General features: G+C 48.1%; 1 pseudogene; it reads left to right on the top strand.

Annotated features, from left to right (window-relative positions):
* Window positions 1-3,756: 3,756 nt before the first annotated feature.
* Window positions 3,757-22,406, top strand: part of LOC144164890 (ras-related protein Rab-40C pseudogene) — a 131,830-nt pseudogene continuing 113,180 nt past the window's right edge.

Here is a 22,406-nt window from a genome sequence, read left to right as displayed (position 1 = left end):
ACAAAGACGGCGGTTTACTTGATGGAGAGATGACATAGCCCTATTCGGAGCAAAGAATGCACTCTGGAAGCGCTGGTCAACAGTGAATGAAGGTCAATAGAAAAGGCCCTTACGCTGCAGTCGTCCTAAAGAGGATGTTGGTGATAATGACGCTGAATGTGTGCTCAACTTGTGTTTTCCTAAAGCATTTCAAGATCTCGGAGAAAAAATGCACTCTCTTAGCACCAAGAAAGCGGGTGTAGAAACCAAAATCGCGAGGGGCCATCATACCCCTTTGACAGGAAACCACCGCATGCCATGATAGACATGGCACCGATCTAGCGACGACAGCAAAACGTTCCCATACCAAACTATGGATACAATCCTACCCAAGGGGTGGTATGGCAGGTTCAAGTTTATTCCGGGAAAATTTCAGTATCATGAGACTACCGTATACACCCACTCCAGGGTATACTGAAGCACGAGGTCCCAATTATCGTATTTGACGACTCTGGCAGTCTTTGCGAACGCATTGGCCTCCAACATTTATGGATCCAGGAAGACGAAGAAGAAGACGGCTGTCCCGTTCTCATGAGCTCTACAGAAAACTAGAATATTTGTGAAATGTTCCTTTAGTGTCACTTAAAAGTGTTAGCATCGGCCGCTAGAAGTCATCTGGATAGCGCCAATATCCTACTTTAGGCCGTAAGTCAAATTTCCGCCATTTAACCGTCATCTGAAGCTTCGAGGCGATAGTGCGCCGCTACGCCTAACACCGCCGGCGGGGCTCAGCGTCGCCTATGGATGTGACGTCGCCGCATACGGTAGCCCCAGAGGCTTCGTCATTCGTCGTTCTAAGCCAAATACCATTGTCTTGCGACGTAGATGACATGGACCAGCAGCCCTCGGAAGCATTTTTCTTTACTAAAGAAGACGACGAAAACAATACTGCACCATGGATAGAAGTCACCCGCCGTGCTCAACGCAAGAAGAAGAATTCCACCACTCCAGATGCAGGTACAACCCCACTCAAGCCGGCGATGAAACCGACCAGGAACCCCAGCCTAGTTTCAAGAAAGCCAAGGCTACCGACTTCCGCAGAACGACTACAAGTTGGTGATTCGCCCACGCAATGGCCTAGCACTGAGTAAAGTCAGCCCTTACACGCTTGCCAGCTGCATTCTGCACGAAGCAAAGCTCACGTGGCGAGAAGCGGATCTCAAGATCAGAACTAATGAGGCTCAAAACATACTGGTCGTTAGTACCCCGTGCATCGCGGCGGCGAAAGCACTAAGCAACATTCAACAGCTGAAGATTGAAGACACAATTTTTCCAGTAAACACCTACGGAATCTCACCCGACAATTCCTGTAAGGGAGTTATTCACAACATCTCTCTTGACGCCACACCAGAGCAAATAATGGCGGTTCTCTCTGTCCCTGGTTGTGAGCCTCTCACGTGCAGAAGACTTGGCGTGACGGGCACAATGCTGATCACATTTGCTGGAAAGAAAGTCCCGTTTTTTGTGTACATCGGAGGAGTTGAGACCAGGTGCTACCTATACAAGCGAATTCACGCCTTCTGCCACTTGTGTCAGTCAACAGGTCACAGAGCTGATGGTCGCCCCAAACCGAACGCTTTCACGGACGCCCACTGCAAGCGCTGTGGCCTGCTCAGACAAAAGGACGTTCCGCACCTCTGCCAGCCCAAGTGTGCACTCTGCGCCGGGGAACACGTCACGGCTAGCAAGGAGTGCCCGAAACGCTTTCTTCCACCAGTCAGTCGGAGGAAAAAGCAACGCGAGGTCACCAAGGGTCACCGTACAAGCCGGGAGTCAAGATCCCGCTCCAAATCCAGAGGGCCCTCCAGGGAGAGAAGCAAGACCCGATCCAGGTCCAGGTCCCGAGGGAGAACACCTTCCGCCAAGCGAAGATCTGCTGAAGACGCCACGGCAGTGCAGGTGAGCTGGGCTCAGATGCTCTCTCCACGTGCTCAGACCCCTCCTGCTCCTCCCCCAAATCCCCCCGACCGTGACGAGCTGGCAGAGCTAAAACGACTAAACGCTCAGCTTCTTGCCGAGATTAAACAACAACGGGAGGAAAATCGACAACTCCATAATGAGCTCCTTGCACTCAAGGCAGAAATCAGGCAAGGGATAAACCCTACACCACAAAAACGCCGAAAACCTGACCCCACCACACCAGAGCCCGCACAAATACCCCCTTCCAGTTCAACTTCCCAACCCCCCCGTACGACAGAATTCCCGCTGGCGCAAGAGAAATCCTAAATCGCCGAAACCGTAAAGGAAATGATGCTCATGTTAAAACAAAACACGCAACGGTTAGATAAATTAGAAGGACAGGGGCAGGCCGTTACTGCTCGTCACTCTCGCCGAGAGCTCAAGCCTTACAGCAGGCCATCAGCCCTGACAGACGACGCCACCTCGCAAGATGGCACCTCCCAAGAATAGGCACAATTCTCAGCAGGAATCAAAGCTTACCATATGGCAATGGAACTGTAGGGGCTACAAGAACAATTCAAGCTCACTAGCTCAGTACATTGCCACCACTGAGGATTCAACCGATATCATTACACTTCAGGAAACAAACTACCCTGCGAAACTTTCGGGCTGCGTCACCTATGAAGATGGACCCACGAGCTCTCTCTCCACGCTAATAAGCAAACGACTCACAGCTATACAGCATCCACTCCAGCAATCCGAGAAAATAGGAATACTCACTGAAATCGTACCGAGTAAGGTTAAAGTGGCAGAGAGCTTATACGTGTTAAACATTTATTGTCGCCCCAGAGGCCAAGAAAGTAACCTCTCTCATGTAATCAAACACGCAAAGCGCATTGCATCCTCTAACCCACTGGTTATCATAGGAGATTTTAACGCTGCACATCCCTTATGGGGCTACGGCTACACAAACAAAAGAGGAACCACCTTGCACTCCCTCCTCCAAGAAGAAAACTTGATTCTGCTATCGGACCCGCATGCTCCTACGCGTTTGGGCAATAGTGTCTCCAAAGACACGTCCCCGGATCTCACGATTACCACAGGAAACGTTAAGGCTATGTGGTCTCACACCGGGGAAACCCTGGGAAGCGACCACTTCGTCCTTGCCACCACAATACATGAAAATATATACGCTGCCACGCTAGGTGCAGCCAAGTTAACGAACTGGCCGAAATTTCGCAAACAAAGGGAGCAAGTCAGACTTGACGGTGCAGCCACCCAATCCCTCACGCTAAAGGAGTGGACCGCCAAATTCGCGAAGACATGAATCGCGTTACAGACAATATTCAGCTTACCACGACGGCCCCCTGTGTAGATCCACACCTTCTCCACTTATGGGAAGCAAGAAGGAGCCTAATCAAACGGTGGAAACGCCAGCGCCTTAATCGTCGCCTGAAAAAAAGGATAGCTCTGCTGACGGAGGAAGCAGCCCGCTATGCGGCTCACTTATGCAAAGAAAGTTGGTTGTCCCTCTGTGACAGTCTACAAGGAACACTAACTACATCACAAACCTGGAGACTGCTCCGATATCTAATCAACCCTTCCAAATGCAAAACAGAATCCAATCACACCATGCGAAAGGCGATTCACACCCACCCAGGGGATTCCGCTCACCTCATGAAGTCTCTCCAGGATAAATACCTCCCGGTCTATCCCAAAACACCACTACCTCCATATACAGGGCAGCCCAATGTTAAACTGGATGAGGACATTTACATCCACGAAGTCAAAGCAGCCCTTCAGATCATCAGGCGCAACATGGCTCCAGGAGGGGACGGCATAACAAATAAGCTGCTGGCTAACTTAGATAACGAGTCTATTATTGAGCTCACGGGCCATCTCAACACGGTGTGGAGGTCAGGTCGACTTCCGGAAGAATGGAAGATGGCAGAAGTGCGCCTTATTCCAAAGCCTGGAAGACCAACGAGCACAGATAATCTACGCCCCATCTCCCTAACCTCGTGTTTTGGGGAAGCTGTTAGAACACATCATCCACAAAAGGCTACAGAACTCTCTCGAACAGCACAACATGCTCCGTCATACCTTGTGTGGATTTCGCAGTCACCTCTGTACCCAGGACATACTTCTTCAACTCAAGGAAGAGGTCATGCTTAAAGCCTCCCGGGAACACCCAAAAGCCATACTAACCCTAGATGTAAAAGGGTAATTCGATAATGTCAGCCACACAGCCATACTGGAACAGCTAAACGGCCTAAACTGCGGGCAACGTACCTACACCTACGTTGGAGACTTCCACGAAGGCCGAAAAGCTATTCTCAAGGTGGGTGACCTGAAATCAGATCCCGTTTCCCTCGGCAACAAGGGCACACCTCAGGGTGCTGTTCTGTCCCCCTTGCTATTTAACATAGCCCAGATTGGTCTCCCTCCGCTTCTGGCTGCCGTACCAGGCATACGCCATGGATTATATGAGGACGATATTACCAAATGGACCATTAATGGATCAGTAGGGGACATGGAGTACAATGTACAGCAGGCGGCTGACATAATCATTCAATATGCACGGCAGTGTGGCCTAGAATGCTCGCCGCAGACATCGGAGCTGCTGATCGTCTCAGGAAAGAAGAAACTCTCTCCTGGGTCGCCAACCATCTTCCTGATCATTGACGGCCATGTAATTGTTCCGACTCCACAGGTCAGAATTTTAGGCATGCTTTTCCAAGCGGATCGCTCGAACACCCAACTGCTCAATAGACTTAAGAACACCACAGAACAAGTATCGCACATGATCCGCAGGAATAGTACCAAGACGAGGGGTATGCGAGAGGAGGATGTACTCCCGCTGGTTCAAGCCTTCGTCGTGTCTAAAGTCACTTACTCCCTTCCCTACGCCATCCTCTCCAAGACCGAAAAGGACAAGGTGGAAGCCCTGATACGCAAGGCGTACAAACTAACATTAGGACTGCCTGTTACCACCTCAACGCAGAAACTTTTGCGGTTGGGAGTCCACAATACCTTAGGTTAATTATTGGAAGCCCAGAATTTGAGCCAACTCTTACGACTGAGCTCTACCCCTACCGGCAGAGCCATTCTATCTCAACTACGCCGGCGCTCTCCTGTGCAACACCCGCAGGCGGATGCGACTCAGCTTCCCGATGAGGTTCGCAAGTTCATTGATGTGGCCCCACTACCACGCAACATGCATCCGATACATCACGAGGCTCGTAGGGAAGCCAGAGAGAAAGCTATTCTTAATCGATACGGCCGAAACTCTGCCACAGTCTATACAGACGCCGCTTCATATCCCGGACGAAGAGCTATGACCGCTGTGGTTTCTAATACCGAAAACCTGATTACATGCGCATCAATTCCCACCATCCACTCTCTGCAGGCGGAGGAAGCGGCCATCTCCCTAGCGATTGTACAAACTTCGGCAGAAATAATAATCACAGACAGCCAACAAGCCTTTAGAACCTTCTCCAGCGGTTGCATATCCCGACCTGCCCGAGAAATTCTACTCGAGCTTCCTCCTCGACATCCCGTACGGATTATTTGGGCTCCAGCCCACTCCGCCGTGTCTGGCAACGAAGCTGCCTATCAGCGTGTCCGAGAGTTGACCCACCGGGCAAGCCAGGAGTTTGGCGAGCAGTGGCAGGTCTCCCCTCTCTTGTCGTTCCACGAAGTCACTCAGCATTACCGTCTGGAACGAATGCGCTATCCTCCAGCGCACAAATGCCTCACCAAGGAACAAGAGTGCCACCTCCGACGCATTCAGACAAACACATTTCCCCACCCCACTAGAGCCCACATTCTGGCCCCCACCCTGTACTCCTCGCAATGCCGCTTCTGCGAGGCTCCGGGCACCCTCTACCTTATAATGGGGGGCTGTGATAAGAACCCCCATCTTCCCCCCCTGCCTTTCCCCTCCCCTGAGCACTGGGAGAGAGCACTGTCCAGCTCGGACTCTGACGACGAGCTTTCGCTGGTGCAGCGAGGCCAAGAAGCCGGACGTACTCAAGGGGTCCTGGAATGAGGACTCTTCCCCAGGGCTGACAGCTTCAGATACACGTTTATTCCTCCTCCTCTACCTCCTCCTCCAACATTTATGAACAAAGAGGAAGTTGGAGCCATCCTGTGGGCAATCCGAATAGCGGAAATACCAGATGAAAGTATGATATCGTTACAGACTGACGAATGACATTATACAGTTTTCAGGAAGAAGAATACGATATGCTTCCGTAAGATATTCCCATCCGTAATGCAGAAAGTCAACAGCGCCACCTGGACAGCCGTATACAATGGTCTGTGTTGGAACTTCTTCCTCTTCTTCGCCATAACAGACGACGCTGATCATCATCATCTTCACCAGCACGGACCGAGCGGTGGCACGCGCTCGCGCTCCACGTGACCTGTTCCAATAAAGCCATCATTCTCATCAGACGTGCGCTCTCCGCTTTCTCTCGGCGGCTTGGCAGCCGCAGGACCTCGGGGTACATTACAGTCTGAAAGCGAACGCTGCACTATGCAAGAGGCCCTCGACATCACATACGGTGCTCCTTGTGAACGCGACTACCACACTGCCCCCTTCAAAAAATGTTGAAACCGAATCCTCATCCTTTGCCTATGAACACAATCTTTCCGCTTGCTACAACAAGGTCTGCATGCTGAAGAATGACAAACTCTTGGTCTCTTTTTTTTTTTTGCCTGCTCAAAGCCGCTCTGAGCAGCTCCAAGCAGCTCCGTATTTTATTTGCCCATAGAACATCTATGGCGGGAGCAGTTTTGGGCTGCTCGGAACTGCTCAGAGCTGCTTTGAGCAGGCAAAAAAAGAGACCATCTGTGGATGAAAAAGTAACAGCTATTTGAAAATTCATGTGCGTAAGGTGTTCGGTGGACAAATCAGTCAAAAACATCGAACTCTGCTAAAATAAGGGGAAGATTCGCCCTCTTGCGCGCAATCTAGCCAGGTCCAAGGGAGAACAACTCAAACGTAACATATTCCCGGGTAGAACAACTCATTTTACTGGGAGAACAGGGAGCATAACATAACATGCCAGGAGAAAACAACTAAAATGTAACATATTGCACTTCTTCGAAGCATGGGAGGCAGATTTTACCCGCTCCTTACCTCAACCGAACTGATTGAGAGGGCAAGGAAAGGAAATGCTGTATCTTGTGCCGTAGGATCAGCTGCTACATTTGAACTGCCTGCCATCTCTTTACTCCATTTTCTTAAATATAACTTTTTCTTCCTGAACAAAGGTTCTTTCTCTCTCTCTCTCTCTCTCTCTCTCGCTCGCTCTGTCTTTGAAAAAAGCAATACTGTTGAGTCCGGCCTAGATATTACGAAATACAATTTTGATACACTGACAGTGAATTCTCCTCACTCAAACTGACCAACACCTCGACTTTGCAACATTTCACAGAGATTTTAAGGCACAGAAGCTCACAGAGCCTTTGCCGCTGGTTGAACACAGCGATTAAAAACCCTGGTTGCTAGACTTTGTCTTTTTCATTAACGCTCGTGCTTGTGAAGGCTAGATCGGAAATATAGCTGCTGAGTACGGACATTTTCCGTGACAGTCTAAGTACCAATATCGCGCCTTACATCTTACGATACAAACATGCATGTCTCTGCAACTTTTTTATTAATGTCATAGTAAATCTGCCAGGAAAGGTCGTCAGAAATTGTAAAGTGGAGATATTTGAAAGAGGTAAGTTTGCTGAGGAAAACGTTATTTAGTATGTAGTCAGAAGAACTATCGCAGGTTCAACATGAAACTCGTAATGGTGCATTTAAAAGTGGTAATGTTTATTAGGCAAGTCTCCACCAAGAAGAAATTTCATCTAGATAACACGGCAGGGTAAGTTGGTCAGCAGGGTTTTTAATTTCACGGTAAATCATACAGTCATGTGAAACAACTTTATGCGCGGGAAAAAGTTATTACCAGGTCATTAATAAAGATTAGGAATAACAGCGGCCCAAGAATAGATCTTTGCGGGATGCCGGAAGTTACTGGTGAGGCAGGGCAGTTGCATTCATTAGAAATTACAAATTCGGAACGAACGATCTGTGAGAAAACATTCCATCTATTTCGCAATATTATTATCAAGATTAAGTTTACCTAATTTTAACAGATGAGGTTGATGGCATGCGGTATCAAACGCTTTGGCAAAGCAAAAAAAATACAGTGAACAAGAGAAGAAGCGTCAAGAGTAAGAAATAGGTCCTTAGCAGGGAAGCTGGGCTTCACATGAATTGTTTTTTGCAGTATTCATGGTGATGATTGGTGAATAAGCAGTTATATTCTAGAAAAGTGGCGATGTGGAAATAAATGACATGTTCGATGAGGTTACATTGTAAACTGGTCAGTAATATGGGCCTATAGTTGGTGGCGTCATAAGCTCTACCTGATTTCGGAAGAGGAACCACATTTCCCACTTTCCAGTCGCCCGGGAAGCACTGAGTTTCCAATGAGTGCGTTGAAAGCGTACATAAATAAAAGATGGATATACAGAAGTATTACGTAAAACCTTTCAACAAATGAATTCCTCACCCTGGATTTGGATATTTTCATGCTTTCGGGCAATTTCTGTATGCTGGCAGAGCTCAATATGGTAGGTTCCATCGAAAAAAAAATCTTGGCTGGTTTATTATAAAAAATATGCGGCTGTTTTAACAAGTGAAGATGAAAACGCAAATCTCAAAATGGCACAGCACTTTTCTTTGGATACACATGTAATATCTTGGGTTAATTCTAGCGTGTTTTTTTCACTTGCGATGATGGTCTGCCAACGTTTCCGCGTATTAGTTGCGAGTAGTGAAGGAAGGGTTTCTCGATAGTAATTTTCTTACGCGGAAGATAGCGCGCGTGCGTATTTGTCAGCTACATAAGATAAGGAGACTATCTTTCAGCGTTGTTTGTTTGTTTTGCTCGTCGAAAGATCAGTTTTTTTCTCATTCAGTAGTCGTTTCCGCCTCGGTGTGTACCAGGGTTATTTGTATTTTGCCTAATTCTGCGAAGCGGGATGTAACGGTTATCAAGCTCTTGTACCTGGCATTTAGGCAAATTCCAGTTTTCTGGCACAGACCTTTCCAAGGAATGTGAAAAATAATCACCCAGTAAACCCTGAAGTGCAACAATTAATTCAGTCATAATCACCTGTTCTCTAGTCCCGAAAAAACTTCTGCTTTTCGTTTTTTGTGACTGTGTTCTTCATGTTAAAGTGAACAGCGAAATGGTCGCTTACGCCCGGTGTAACGAAAAGCGATTTCACTAGCTCAGAATGTGTGGTTAGTACCAGGTCTAAAACAATGGAAGAAGATGACGTAGTCCGTGATTACTAGCGGAATAAGCTTTTAATCTAAACACATTAGGAAAGGACGGTCTCTTGGGCGAGGCTGTTGATATTGTTTGAAAAGGGATGACCAAGACGCATTAGGGGAATTTAAATCACCAAAAAGTTGTAAAGGAGCACCCGGAAAGCGTACTCGCACCACAATTAGAAAATCGCGTAACTCGTTTGAAAAGCCGGTGGTAAGATTGGGGGGGCGGTTAGCCACAAGCAACATTTTTGTAGTTTATACGAACACAGACGGGTAAAACCTCAAGCGAAAGAACAACAGGCACACTGAATGAGCTAAGGCGGACTCTAACAGCAATCAGTACACCACTCCCAAACCTCGTACCCAGGTCGCAGCGGTAAAATATAAATTGTTTGCACAGGTAAATATCTCGTGATTTACTATTTCGCTGATAGCCAAGTTTCACTCAAGACTTCGACGCCCGCTTCACATGTATATAGTAGAGCAGATATAGCGTCGCGGTTGTTATACACGCTTGTAGTGTTACACAGCAAAAAAAAATCCCCGCACCTCCCCGAGGGGGATTATGAGGATGCAGAAATGCATTGGGTGCACCGATGCGTGTGAGGCGATTAATGGCGAAGAGAGAGGCGAGAGTGTGAATGTAATCATTTATTTTTTTCTTTTCCCACACCCGTCATTTCCGCTTCGTTATAGAGAAGCGTCTTCGAGACCGCGTTGAACGCAACCGTCAACTGCAGAGGATCGTTCACGTCAAAGTCGCCGGGAATCGTTTCGAACTCACCGTCAGCATCATCGACGTCGTCTTCCTGCGGTTCCTCTCGTTCGCCGCCGTCATCGAAGTGATCGAGCCGACTCCAATCGACCCGAACGTTCATGGCACGATACAGCGGGGTGTGTTCCAGGTGCTTGAGCCAAGCCAGGATGTTGTCGCGCTTCACCAACCCGCGCTTGTACGTTGCCGGACTCATCAGCCTCCGCTTGATGTGAACGTCGAACGCAACGTCCTCGGGTACCATGCGAGGAAGGCACCGCAGAACCTTCGATACGTCGATGGGCACGTTCACCGCCTGTCCCTTGATTCCAAACTGCCCGTTGCATCGAGTCAGCCGCCTGATACTCATGAAGGGCAGTCGAGCGCGATGAGATGCTCTTCGACCGGGTTCAGATCGGGAAGATGTGCCGGCCGAGGAGGATAACGGTAGCCAAAAGTCACGCAGCCCTCCTCTTCGCAGCTTTGTTGTTGTTGTTTGTCTTCTTCTCCTTCTTCTTCTTCAGCGGTTCCCCTACGGGAAGATGAAGATGGTGGTTGAACGCGAAGCTATCTCGTGATGGATTGTTTGGTTGGCCAATCCCTAGGAGCATCATGCCACAATCATCATCAGACGCGCCGCGCACGCCGGCCAAGGGACGCACGACAACCCCCGACTATAATGTATTTCTGCATAAAAGAATATTCCCGAGCTTGAAAAGGCCTGTCTAGTTCATCCCTGAAGTATCTGTATTGTTTAATTGGGAAACGTGCACGGGGATGGAGATAGGACCAGCCTCAGTTACACGATCGCTGACAGGGCAATAAACGGTTACCGGCTAATTTATTCTATCCGTCTGCCAGTCGAAAATCTTCTAAAGTAAATTTAAAAAGGTGAATGGCATTTTGAGATTATAAAGGCACCTCCAACTCACCAAACCTTCTAAATATTGGAAGAAGTGAGATTAAAAAATTTATAAAAGAGAGACGTAGAAGACTTCTGCAATTCCGCTACGGGCATAAAATTCATTATGAGAACAGTGCACCGTTCTCCATTAGTGGGGGGGGGGGTGTTACAAAAGAGGGTACCAAAGTGCGGACATTCATTTGCGCGTTCCTACGTATATTATTAAAATGTTGTTCAAGAAATCTCAGCCTTGTAGTTAGTAGAAATTATATCGTCTAATTTGTATTTTCGGAATTAACGTTAACTGACAACCCAGGTATTCTGCAAGACGTAAAGATGCTAAATAAGGTTTGGAGCCGCGATCGTAGCAATAAGTAAGTTAAGGCTGAATCTCAATGAGAAAAAGCAAACTCGTGAAAACCGCGAAACGTCCGATAGCGTTATTCACCGCCAGGTTGCAGCAATATGAAACAACTCTTCAAAACAAATTCGCTCTTTCCAGCAAGAAGAACGAGGTCAGTGTAGACCGGCCAAACAGGCGAAATGACAACCTAAGAGCGACACTCAGAGAATCTGCAGCAGCTGTAAGAGAAGCAACGTGTAGTCAATTAACTGAAAACTAATAAGGAAAACGGAAGAGCTATTTCTTATATTTAATAACATAAAATATTCAAGTGCGGCGGACCAGCCGAGCTGCCGAAACAGATTAGCAAAAGTAAAAGACATTCGTGCATAGAGCATAAGAGTAAACGAGGAAGGAAGGAAGAAAACCTTATTAAGAAAGGATGGCCCGAAGCCGCTGGGGAATAGGGAAGGCAGTAAGGAGGACGCTAGGAATTTCCAGCCTTCGAGGCCGCAATGACGAAGCTCCAGAGTGCTGTCAAGGTGTCCTTGGCGTGCCAACAGGGCTGTATCCACTCTTCGTATGAATAAACCCACGCCGGGCGGTGTTGGGCGCGAAGCACGGCAAGGCCCGGGAGAGACCAGACCAGGTGCGGAAGGTCAGCTTTCGATGTCCCATGGCATGCGTAGGAAAGCACATGGGGGAACGAGGAAACGCTGAAAATCGGAAAAGCTTCAAAGCAACTAAGACAAAGCAAGCCGCAGGCAAAGACTGGAGAAGATCAGGGAACTGTTACACACGATTGCCACTGTATGATCCAAGTAGCAGAACAATTCTACATCAAGAAGTACGCCAGCGACATTACACCAGGGGAAGGACATGAGAGTACAAGCTCACCTTGTGATGTCCCACTAGCAACTAAAGAAGTAGTGGAAAATGCTCTCAGCGGATCGTAAATAGGAAAATGCAGGGTAAGATGGCATCACCGTGGATCTTTAAACTAAGGATAAGATATTGTACTGGAAATGCTTGCTGTACAATATTCACAATGCGTTAATACTCAAAAAGAACGCATAGGTTACGAAAATTACAAATTTATTCCTATTTGCAGTAAGGGAGGCCCCAAGGACGTAAAGAATTAGAGACCTATCAGCCTGGCATAAGTTCTTTACAAGCTCCTTAGCGAAGCTATAGTAAGCCGCAATGCGACAGCCTGGATTCCAAAGAACCCAGAAAGAAGGCTCGAAGGGTACCAAACCATGGATCACATTCATGTCGTTAATCAAGTGATAGGAAAATATGCAGAGTACACGAAACCTAGAACCCAGAGAGAAGGCTCGAAGGGTACCAAACCATGGATCACATTCATGTCGTTAATCAAGTGATAGGAAAATAAGCAGAGTACACGAAACCTCCTTACATGGCATTTATAGAATCTAAGAAAGCCGCCCTAGCCGCCCTAGAACCAGGGATTAGAGTAGAATACAGAGTTCTCCTAAAATACATATATAAGGAATGCACAGGCAGGATAACCCTTCACAAACAAAGCGATAACATTCCGACCCGAAAGGATGAAAGACAGGGAGATACCATTAGGTCACACATATTCACATCACGTCAGGAGGAGGGATTAAGAAAGCTTGACTGGGATAGCATAAGACTAACGATGAATGGAGAATACTTGAGCGATCTGACGTTTTTGGGAGACCGTCTTGCTAAAGGAGACAACAGAATACCTGCAAACAGTGCTTGAAGTACTAAAATCAGAAAACATGGTCGTGGGGCTAAACATACATGCGAATAAATATTAAGTATTAGGAAAAGACATGCCAAAACGTCATCTGTACTTTGGAAACAAAATACAAGTAAAAAATATAGGTACGACGGGAAGAAAGTGGGTGCATACACAAATCACGAGAGAGAAATCCGGCGCGGAATGGGTATGAGCTGGGGAGCATTCGGCAGGCCGTCCAAAATATTAAACAGTGAAGTTCCACTGTCACTGAAAGGAAAAGTCTACAGCCATTGCGTACCGCGGTTGTAGACATACGCAGCTGAAACGTGGCACTTTATTAAACCGCTAGAAACCAAACTTAAGTTGGTTCAAGGCGCCATGGAACGAATAAAGAATGATAAAGACGATTGTCTTTACCGACTTTTGTCAAGTAAATTCCTCCCTTCGCTATCTCGCTCACCAATCATGTTGTCCCTCGTGCGTCGCGCTCCTCCCAAGGTAAAGACGCCAAAGGTTTGCTAAAATAATATTGAATTTCCCACGTTCCACTGCTCCAAACCGGGTGTCCCGATGCCAACGCTGCCGTACGGCGAAGACGCGCGTGAATCAAGGCGCCCTACTTTAACGTTTATAGAACCGCGTTTCTCTACTCCACATGCGTTGCAAGCAGAGCGTGGAATATATCTAATGGAACATTTCGTAACTGTTGCCGGTTGATTTCTTAAAACACAGCCAGAAGCTATAGTGGCGTGGACGACAGCAGGCGATGGCGGAGGGATTTTTTAAATGCAGAACATTTCTTTACTCACAAGTAGCGTCCGCCGTCCGTCCGCAACAGCTCAGCGCGCAGGTGCGCCCTCTCCCCCACTCCTCCTCTCCCGCATCACGCTACCCTCCTCGCTCTCAAGAACAAGTCCGCACCCCTCCCCCTAGACTATATAAAAAAATAAGAGTTATCGGCGCCTGGTTTCGATCCCACGACCCTGTGGGTGGAATGCGAGGTACATGGTGCTCTTCCCACTGCGCCACAAAAGCGACACAGAATCAAAGGTTACGAACTCGCCTTATATCCTTGACTCATTCAAACTACGTCCAGAAGCTGCTGATACACGGCAGCAGTTGCATCGATCTCGTCTTGACCAGTTGCTGCAACGCACGACCACTGCTTAAAGACCCCTTAACAGTACACTTTAGCGACCACGAAGCCGTCGTTCTCAGCGTCCAATACAACGACAGCAGCAACAAATAAATAAATAACGACTTACAACAACCTACTCCTTGCCGTCACTTCTTGCGTCACAAAAAAAGGAAAAATTGGGCCCATCTCTCCACGAGGTGGGACTCTAGTCGCAAAATCACGAAAGTGATAATTAATATAAGAAATAATAATAATAATAATAGTAATAAGCAATAATAGTTAACACATTTATTAACACCCCACCACCTTCCCCCCAAACACTAACTTTAACGCAATACACCTACCCCCTACGCGACGCATTTACTCGAGTCCCCCCTGGGGGGGAGATGGGTCCAATTGTTTTTTCTGCATTTGGAGTATTTAATCACGCACAAATCGAACATGTACGATTTTTTATAAAGGAACGCTGAAAATATCACTTCTGTATTACTTTGTTGTCTTATATTTACGTAATGTCTTGTTGTTCTTCACCAATATTGACAAGTATGAGCATTACACCGGACTTAGACGGGCACCTTAGGCGTTGTTTTAGTTTGGCCGGGTGGCTGAATCGGGTCACAGACAGACAGACAGACGGACAGATATACAGACAGACCAAAATTTCTGGATTCAAGTAGCCCAAGAAAGACTATCATCTTTAAAAAATATCTACATTTGGCATTCGGGGAAAGGCTTAGGACTTGCTAAAATAGTTACTCTACTGTCAGCAACGCCAGCAACGCGTGTCCCTAGACATCCACAACTCACCGTTCCTTTTATTTGCAAAAGGTGTACCGCAACGAAGCATTTTCGGGTCCTTGCTCTTTACGTGTATATAAACGACATCACAAAAATAATCAAAACTGTAAAATTTCTTATGTACGCAGACGACAGCACTATACCTATTTCCGGTCCTGATGTAAACAATTTAATAGCAAAATGTAACGACGTGCTCCGGAAGCAATCCGTTTGGTCGCAGTCGAATCAAATTAGCAGTAATTCCCAAAACACTAAAGCAGATATCTTCGGGTAGTAACATAAAGCACTTAATATGCAAAGTTGCGTAATTTATGAGGATAAAGTTATTCACATAGCAGACGAACAGAAGATTTAAGGCGTTACCTTTTCTGCACAAGTAGGTTGGGACACACACACAGGTACCCTTTGTAATAAGCTGTCCTCAGTCACCGGAGTATTATCGCCATGCTGAGATTTGCTTCCTGCACACCCAAACTGCAAACTTACAACGCATTATTTTCATCGCGTATTACCTATTGTAGTCTTGTGTGGGCTACAACAAATAAACAAATGAAATAAAAATTGTGTCGTTGCAAAAGAGAATGGTCCGAAACATCGCCAGTATTCCCTATTTAGCATCAACACAAAATGATTTCTATAACGGCAGCACTGCAGGCATGCAGATCAGTAATCCCTTCGTCTTTTTCGTCCAGAGAGAGAGAAGAAACTTTATTTAAGAGTCGTTCGTTGCGAACTCCACACTGGACGGAGGTGGTTCCCTGTTCACGGGAATCCATATGCTGCTCTCGCCGCCTGGCCCCTGGTGACCAGTAGTAGCTGATCCTCCAGGGCGGGGCTGGTCAGCAAGATCCTCCATCTCTCGTTAAAGGGTAGAGTGGGGTTGGTGGGGCGAGACTCGGGTAAGGGGGGCGGGTGCTCCGGGCTAAACTTGCACTCTCCTATCATGTGCTGGAGAGTGCCTAGTTTTTTACAGATTGGGCAAGCTTCTTCGAATTGGTTTGGGAACATGCAGTTGAGTAGACGGGGGTGCGGGAAGGACTCTGTCTGGATTTGCCGGTATATAGTTTGCTGCTCCTTGGTGAGTGCTGCGTGGGGTGCTGGTAGCGTCCTCCTGTCGTGCCTATAATAAGTGGTTATTTCCCTGTAGGTAAGCAATGGTTGGTTGTTTGCCTCTGCTGTGGACGTGGCCCGGTAAGTCAGTGCTCGGGCCTGCTGGTGGGCAAACTCGTTACCCTCCACCGCAGAATGGGCCGGTACCCACACTAGTTCTACGCTTTCCTTTGGAGGTTTTTCCTCCTTGAGCACTCGGAGGGCCAACCGGGACACCCAGCCGCACTGGAAGCTTCTGTAGGCTTGCTGGGAATCCGTGACCACCTTGGTCTTGTCCGGTAGAGTAAGGGCCAGAGCAATCGCCAGCTCCTCTGCCTCTTCAGTGCTCTGAACTACAGCGGATGCACACGTCAGCAGCTCTTTCGTGGTTGTCACCGTTGCTGTTGACCGGTTCGTACCGTCATTCATGGAGGCGTCCGTGAAGATAGCCCCTTCTTCTTTTGCCAGAAGCCTGTTGAGAGCACGAGCTCTTGCCTCCCGCCTGCCGCCATGGTACGCTGGGTTCATGTTCTTGGGGATGGGCTTGGATTTGATGGCTTCCAGCCATTCATCTGGCAGCTGGTCTCTGTCCTCAGATAGCCTCGCCTTCCAGCCGATTTTCTGCAAGATGCGTCTGCCCGCTTTTGTTTGGCTCAGCCTTTGTTTCTGATTGGCGAGATGGGCCTCAATGAGCTCGTCGACCGAGTTATGCAAGCCCATTTCCAAGAGTCTGCATGTAGACGCGCTCATAGGAACTCCAATAGCTTGTTTGACGGCTTTGCGGATGATGACGTCCAGCACCTGCGTGTTCGCTTTGTTCAGGAGGAGGGAAGGTGCTACATATGTTATTCTGGTTACCACAAAGGCTTGGACGAGCCTAAGTGTGTCCCTCTCCTTGAGACCTCGGTTTCTTGACGCCACCCGTCGGAGCGTATGGAGGATTTGTTCCGACGTGCGCTTTAGTTTCGCAACGGGTATGGGTGCCCTGTTGTCGGCCTGGATGACTAATCCGAGAATTTTTGTGCTGGGGCGTGGGAGGATGTCTTCGCCCTCTAGGCTGACTTTTATGTCCTCTTTTTGTTTCTTAGGCGCCCTTGGCCGGATGATCACCAGTGCTGATTTAGATGGGGAGCATCTAAGGCCACACCCTTTGGCGAATTTGTCCACAACATCTGCGGCTGCCTGCAGCGTGTCTTGGATCCATCCTAAAGAGCCTGCTTTCGTCGTCCAGAGCGAGATATCGTCGGCATATAGCGCATGCCCCAATCCTTCGATCGCTCCGAGCGCCTTTGGCAGGCCCAGGAGCGCCATGTTGAACAAAAGGGGTGACAAGACGGATCCCTGGGGGGTCCCCTGGCTACCCAGTTTCACAGGAGGGGATACTTCTTCCCCCACTTTGATTCTCGCCTGGCGGTCAGTCAAGAAGTCCCGTACATAATTGTAAACCCGTTCTCCGCATCCGGTGCCCTGGAGGTTCGATAGGACGCTGGCGTGAGAGACGTTATCAAATGCGCCCTTGAGGTCAAGCGCCAAAATGGCTCTGGGCTAATGTCTCGTGGCCTGCTTCATGACCTCCTCTTTTATTTGTAGCAACACGTCCTGCGTTCCGAGGCGCTTTCGGAATCCAAACATGGTATCCGGCATCTGATCGGTGTTTTCTAGATGCTTTTGCAGCCTATTTAGCACCATCCGCTCCATCACTTTACCCACACAAGACGTGAGGGAAATGGGCCTTAGATTGTCAATGTGCGGGGACTTTCCGGGCTTCGGTATGAACCTGATCTCTGCCTCCTTCCATCGCCTCGGTAGGTTGCCGCTCACCCAGGCTTCGTTCATGTGCCGCAAGAGATCCTTCCTTGCTCTGTCGCTCAAGTTTTTAAGCAGCCTATACGTGATGGTATCTTTTCGTCCAGCTTATCGTCGCCTTGCTGCCGCTACCAGTGGACTATGGAGGATCTGCGCAGGCGCCAAAAGTCAAGCCGATAAGACTGACTCACGACTACGACGCAAATGCCGCTTTGACACTGGGAAGCATCGGCACCTGCTGGCTACACCGACCTACAGGGACAACAGAGCACGCCTGCGCGGGTTACAACGCTGCCCTTGCGGCCTTCCGGGCGCCTTCGGGTATAAAACCAGGACAGCGTCACCCAAGCCTCACAGGGCACGGCAGCACTGGAGGCATGCAGATCAGTAATCCCTTCGTCTTTTTTGTCCAGATTATCGTCGCGGTGCGGCCGCTACCAGTGGACTATGGAGGATCTGCGCAGGCGCCAAAAGTCAAGCCGATACGACGGACTCACGACTACGGCGCAAATGCCGCTTTGACACTGGGAATCATCGACACCTGCTGGCTTCAATGACCTACAGGGACAACAAAGCGCGCCTGCGCGGGTTACAACGCTGCCCTAGGCGGCCTTCCGGGCGCCTTCGGGTATAAAACCAGGACAGCGTCACCCAAGCCTCACAGGGCACGGCAGCACTGGAGGCATGCAGATCAGTAATCCCTTTGTCTTTTTCGTACAGATTATCGTCGCCTTGCTGCCACTACCAGTGGACTATGGAGGATCTGCGCAGGCGCCAAAAGTCAAGCCGATAAGACTGACTCACGACTACGACGCAAATGCCGCTTTGACACTGGGAATCATCGACACCTGCTGGCTTCACCGACCTACAGGGACAACACAGCACGCCTGCGCGGGTTACAACGCTGCCCTTGCGGCCTTCCGGGCGCCTTCGGGTATAAAACCAGAACAGAGTCACCCAAGCCTCACAGGGCACGGCAGCACTGGAGACATGCAGATCAGTAATCCCTTTGTCTTTTTCGTCCAGATTATCGTCGCCTTGCTGCCGCTACCAGTGGACTATGGAGGATCTGCGCAGGCGCCAAAAGTCAAGCCGATAAGACTGACTCACGACTACGACGCAAATGCCGCTGTGACACTGGGAATCATCGACACCTGCTGGCTTCAATGACCTACAGGGACAACAAAGCACGCCTGCGCGGGTTACAACGCTGCCCTGGCGGCCTTCCGGGCGCCTTCGGGTATAAAACCAGGACAGCGTCACCCAAGCCTCACAGGGCACGGCAGCACTGGAGGCATGCAGATTTGTCCTCCCTTCGTCTTTTAAATGCGAATGCATTTCTTAGTCGAGCCATGTCAGGCGCCGTGCGGCGTCCATGCGCCGGCAGGTGTTATCTCTCCGCTCTCACCCCCTCTCCCATAGCAACAGCTGCGAGCGCGCCCGCTCTTCCTCTCCCCTAGAAACCGGAGCAGGTGGTGGAGGCGGATCAGCGTCGAGTGAGTGGAGAGGAGGAGCGCGCTCGGGCGTGTGAGGGCGCTCGCATCGCGGGAGCTCGCCGGAGCTCCCGCGTGTGTGGGAGAGTGTAGGCGAGGGTAGGCGCAGTGCTTCGGTGCTTTTCCTGTCGACGCTCGCCCCACTCTCCCGTTCGCTCGGTCGCAAGTTTATATAAATGCAATGTCTGCCGGCAACGGTACCTCGAGCAAGAAGTGTAATACAATCCAGTTCGAACATTACACCTCTCGCTGGAGGTCACGTCACTGTAGTGGCTTCAACGTCATCTTCAACCGGAGGAGAAGAAGAAGCGGAAGACAAGGCTGCGAGGCGAAGAGCGCGTGATGCCGAACGCAAGCGCTTGAAGCGAGCTGCCGACGCCGAACTCCGTGCTCGGGAAGCCGCTGCGAAACGCGAACGCCGAGCCGAAGACCCCGAAATACATGTTCGACATGTGCATTCGCATTTCCTCAGGATTCCCTACGGGGAGGTGGGGTGAATTTTTTTTTCGTCCAGGTGAGCAAACGCTACGGCAAATGCTTCCGATCTAGCGATCCTTGATTGATTGTGCTGCCGTGCCCAAGGCAGCTTTGTCCTGTGCTTTCGGACATGCTGTTGTACGCCTTAGATTTACTGCTTTTAAGTGGTGACGTCGAGACTAACCCGGGACCTGACTTGGCTAAGATAGTGAAGCAGATAGAACGTATAGCTAATGACATAAAAGAGATCAAAAAGGGACGGTTAGCTTCCATTGACGCGAAATTGAAAAACCTGACCGTACTCGACAGCAAGATATCAAAGTGTATGGACCAGGTATCTAACCTGCAGAAGGAAATAACAGCTCTTGAATTGAAATTAGATGACCTGGAAAATCGCTCCAGGAGATCTAATCTGATATTCGACGGCATTGAGGAGGACAAAAACAAAAATAATGAATCTCTTGAGGACACAATAAATAAAAAAATTCTGAAGAACATTCTATATATAGAGCCTGTAGCCATTGAACGGATACACCGTCTAGGGCGAGCTGCCGAAGTAAAAAATAGACCAGTAATCCTGAAACTGTTAAATTCCCGAGATAAGCCAAAGTTTTTAAGAACTGTCACAAACTGAAAGAAACAGACTTTGCTATAAGTGAAGACTTTTCACCCCGAGTACGAGAGATCAGGAGGAAGATATGGAATAGTGCAGGAGCAAATAAAGATGCGGGTGACAAGGTGACGTTGTCATACAATAAATTGTACATAAACAAAGAAACGTTTATCTGGGACAATGAAAAAATGACAAAGTACCTATCAAAGAACACCGGAATCATCCGCCAACAACAAAAAAACTCCCAAGACGATACACCAACAACACGCACTCGCAGGCCGCGACATCAGAAATCAGCTTCGTGAACGTAAACGCTCGTAGCATACTTAACAAACTGGAATCGCCAGAATCCCTACTGCTCGGACTTAACCCAGATGTCATTGGCCTGACCGAAACATGGTTAACCACCGATGTCATGAACGATGCAATAGCGCCGCCAAATTATGCAGTAATACGGAAGGACCGGCCGACGCGAGGCAGGGGAGTGGCTGTTGTGGTAAAGAAAGAAATCAGTTACACAGTTCTTCCCGAGGTTGACAGTGTGGAGGCTATTTTCTTCAGGCTAATGTTTGGATCGTGCGCTGTTACTGTGGGATGCTTCTATCGCAGTACAACAAGTGACTGTGACGTCATGAAATCACTGCAAGAATACAAGCAACGACCCGTTTTAGGTTTGCGGCTCATATATTGGGAGATTTTAATCTACCAGATGCCAACTGGCAGACAATGCAATTTTCTTCCACGTGCTCAGAGATTATGCTTGATATGGTGTTTTCTTTTAACCTTGTTCAAATTGTCATCCAAGCGACTCGAATTCAGGGGTCTTCTTTGAATATATTAGATTTAATATTCCTTAGCGAGCACTTTCCTTCAGATGAAGCGAAGATTGAAATTGTTGATGGCATATCAGACCACAACTCACCATATGTACCCTCCCCGTTCAGGACAGGCCAGTTTACTCCCAACCTAAAATACCATTTCTTGACTTTAACTCCGCGGACGACACTGCGATACTAGACCACCTTGATTTTGAATTCTCCTGGTTCGAAGAACTTTCAACCGACACCGTTGAAGATATCCAAACGCTATGGCAGAAATTTAAAGAAATAATTTTCCGCTGCATAGATAAATACGTTCCCAATAAAGTTAAAAAATCCCGAAAACATAACCCATAGATAACGCGCAAAATTACAATAATTGCAAAACATAAAGTAAAACGATTGAGAAAATCTTTGAAAGCAAAGTCTGAAGAATCTGCGCGAAACAAGATTATTGACGCACTTCACGACATAAAGTCGAAATTAAAAGTAGCCGAATATAATTACTTCAGCCAAGTACTCCCGGGCTTTCTGAAAAGCTCTCCTATAAAGTTTTGGAACTACTTAAGCCCCAAAAAGTCCAGAAAAAAGGGAAAAACCCAAGACAAAGATTCTGTCACTGCTGACTCGCTGAATGATTACTTTAAATCCGTCTTCACTGTCGATGACGATAATATGCCAAACTTAGATTCCCAAAATCTACGCCATTTAAATCCACTATCTATAACGGAAGCAGGTGTGTTAAACCTTTTGCTGAACGTTCACACAAAAAAGAGTAACGGTCCCGAACATATTCCAAACGCTTTCTTAAAAAGATATGCCGAACTGGTAGCAAAATATCTGGTCTTGATTTTCAAAAAGTCATTGTCAACAGCTACATTACCGAAAGACTGGAAAACGGACAAAATTGTTCCCGTACCCAAAGTAGGCCGCTATGACGCCGAGTCAAATTTCTTTAACATGCACAGTACGCAAGCTGCTTGAGCACATAATCCTAAAGCACATAAGTACACACCTATAACGTGAACATATATTATCACCTTGCCAACACGGTTTTCGTCAAGGTCTATCGACAATAACTCAACTTGTTGAACTAACACATGATATATCTGTAAGGACAGATAACCAAAATCATGTCGACGTAATCTTCTTAGA

The sequence above is a fragment of the Haemaphysalis longicornis genome, unplaced genomic scaffold (assembly GCF_048455015.1).
Source record: "Haemaphysalis longicornis isolate Haplotype H1 unplaced genomic scaffold, Haemaphysalis longicornis Haplotype H1 scaffold_14, whole genome shotgun sequence".
Lineage (NCBI taxonomy): Eukaryota > Metazoa > Arthropoda > Arachnida > Ixodida > Ixodidae > Haemaphysalis > Haemaphysalis longicornis.
Note: the sequence above shows the minus strand (reverse complement) of the source record. Positions and strands in the feature narration are given on the sequence as shown.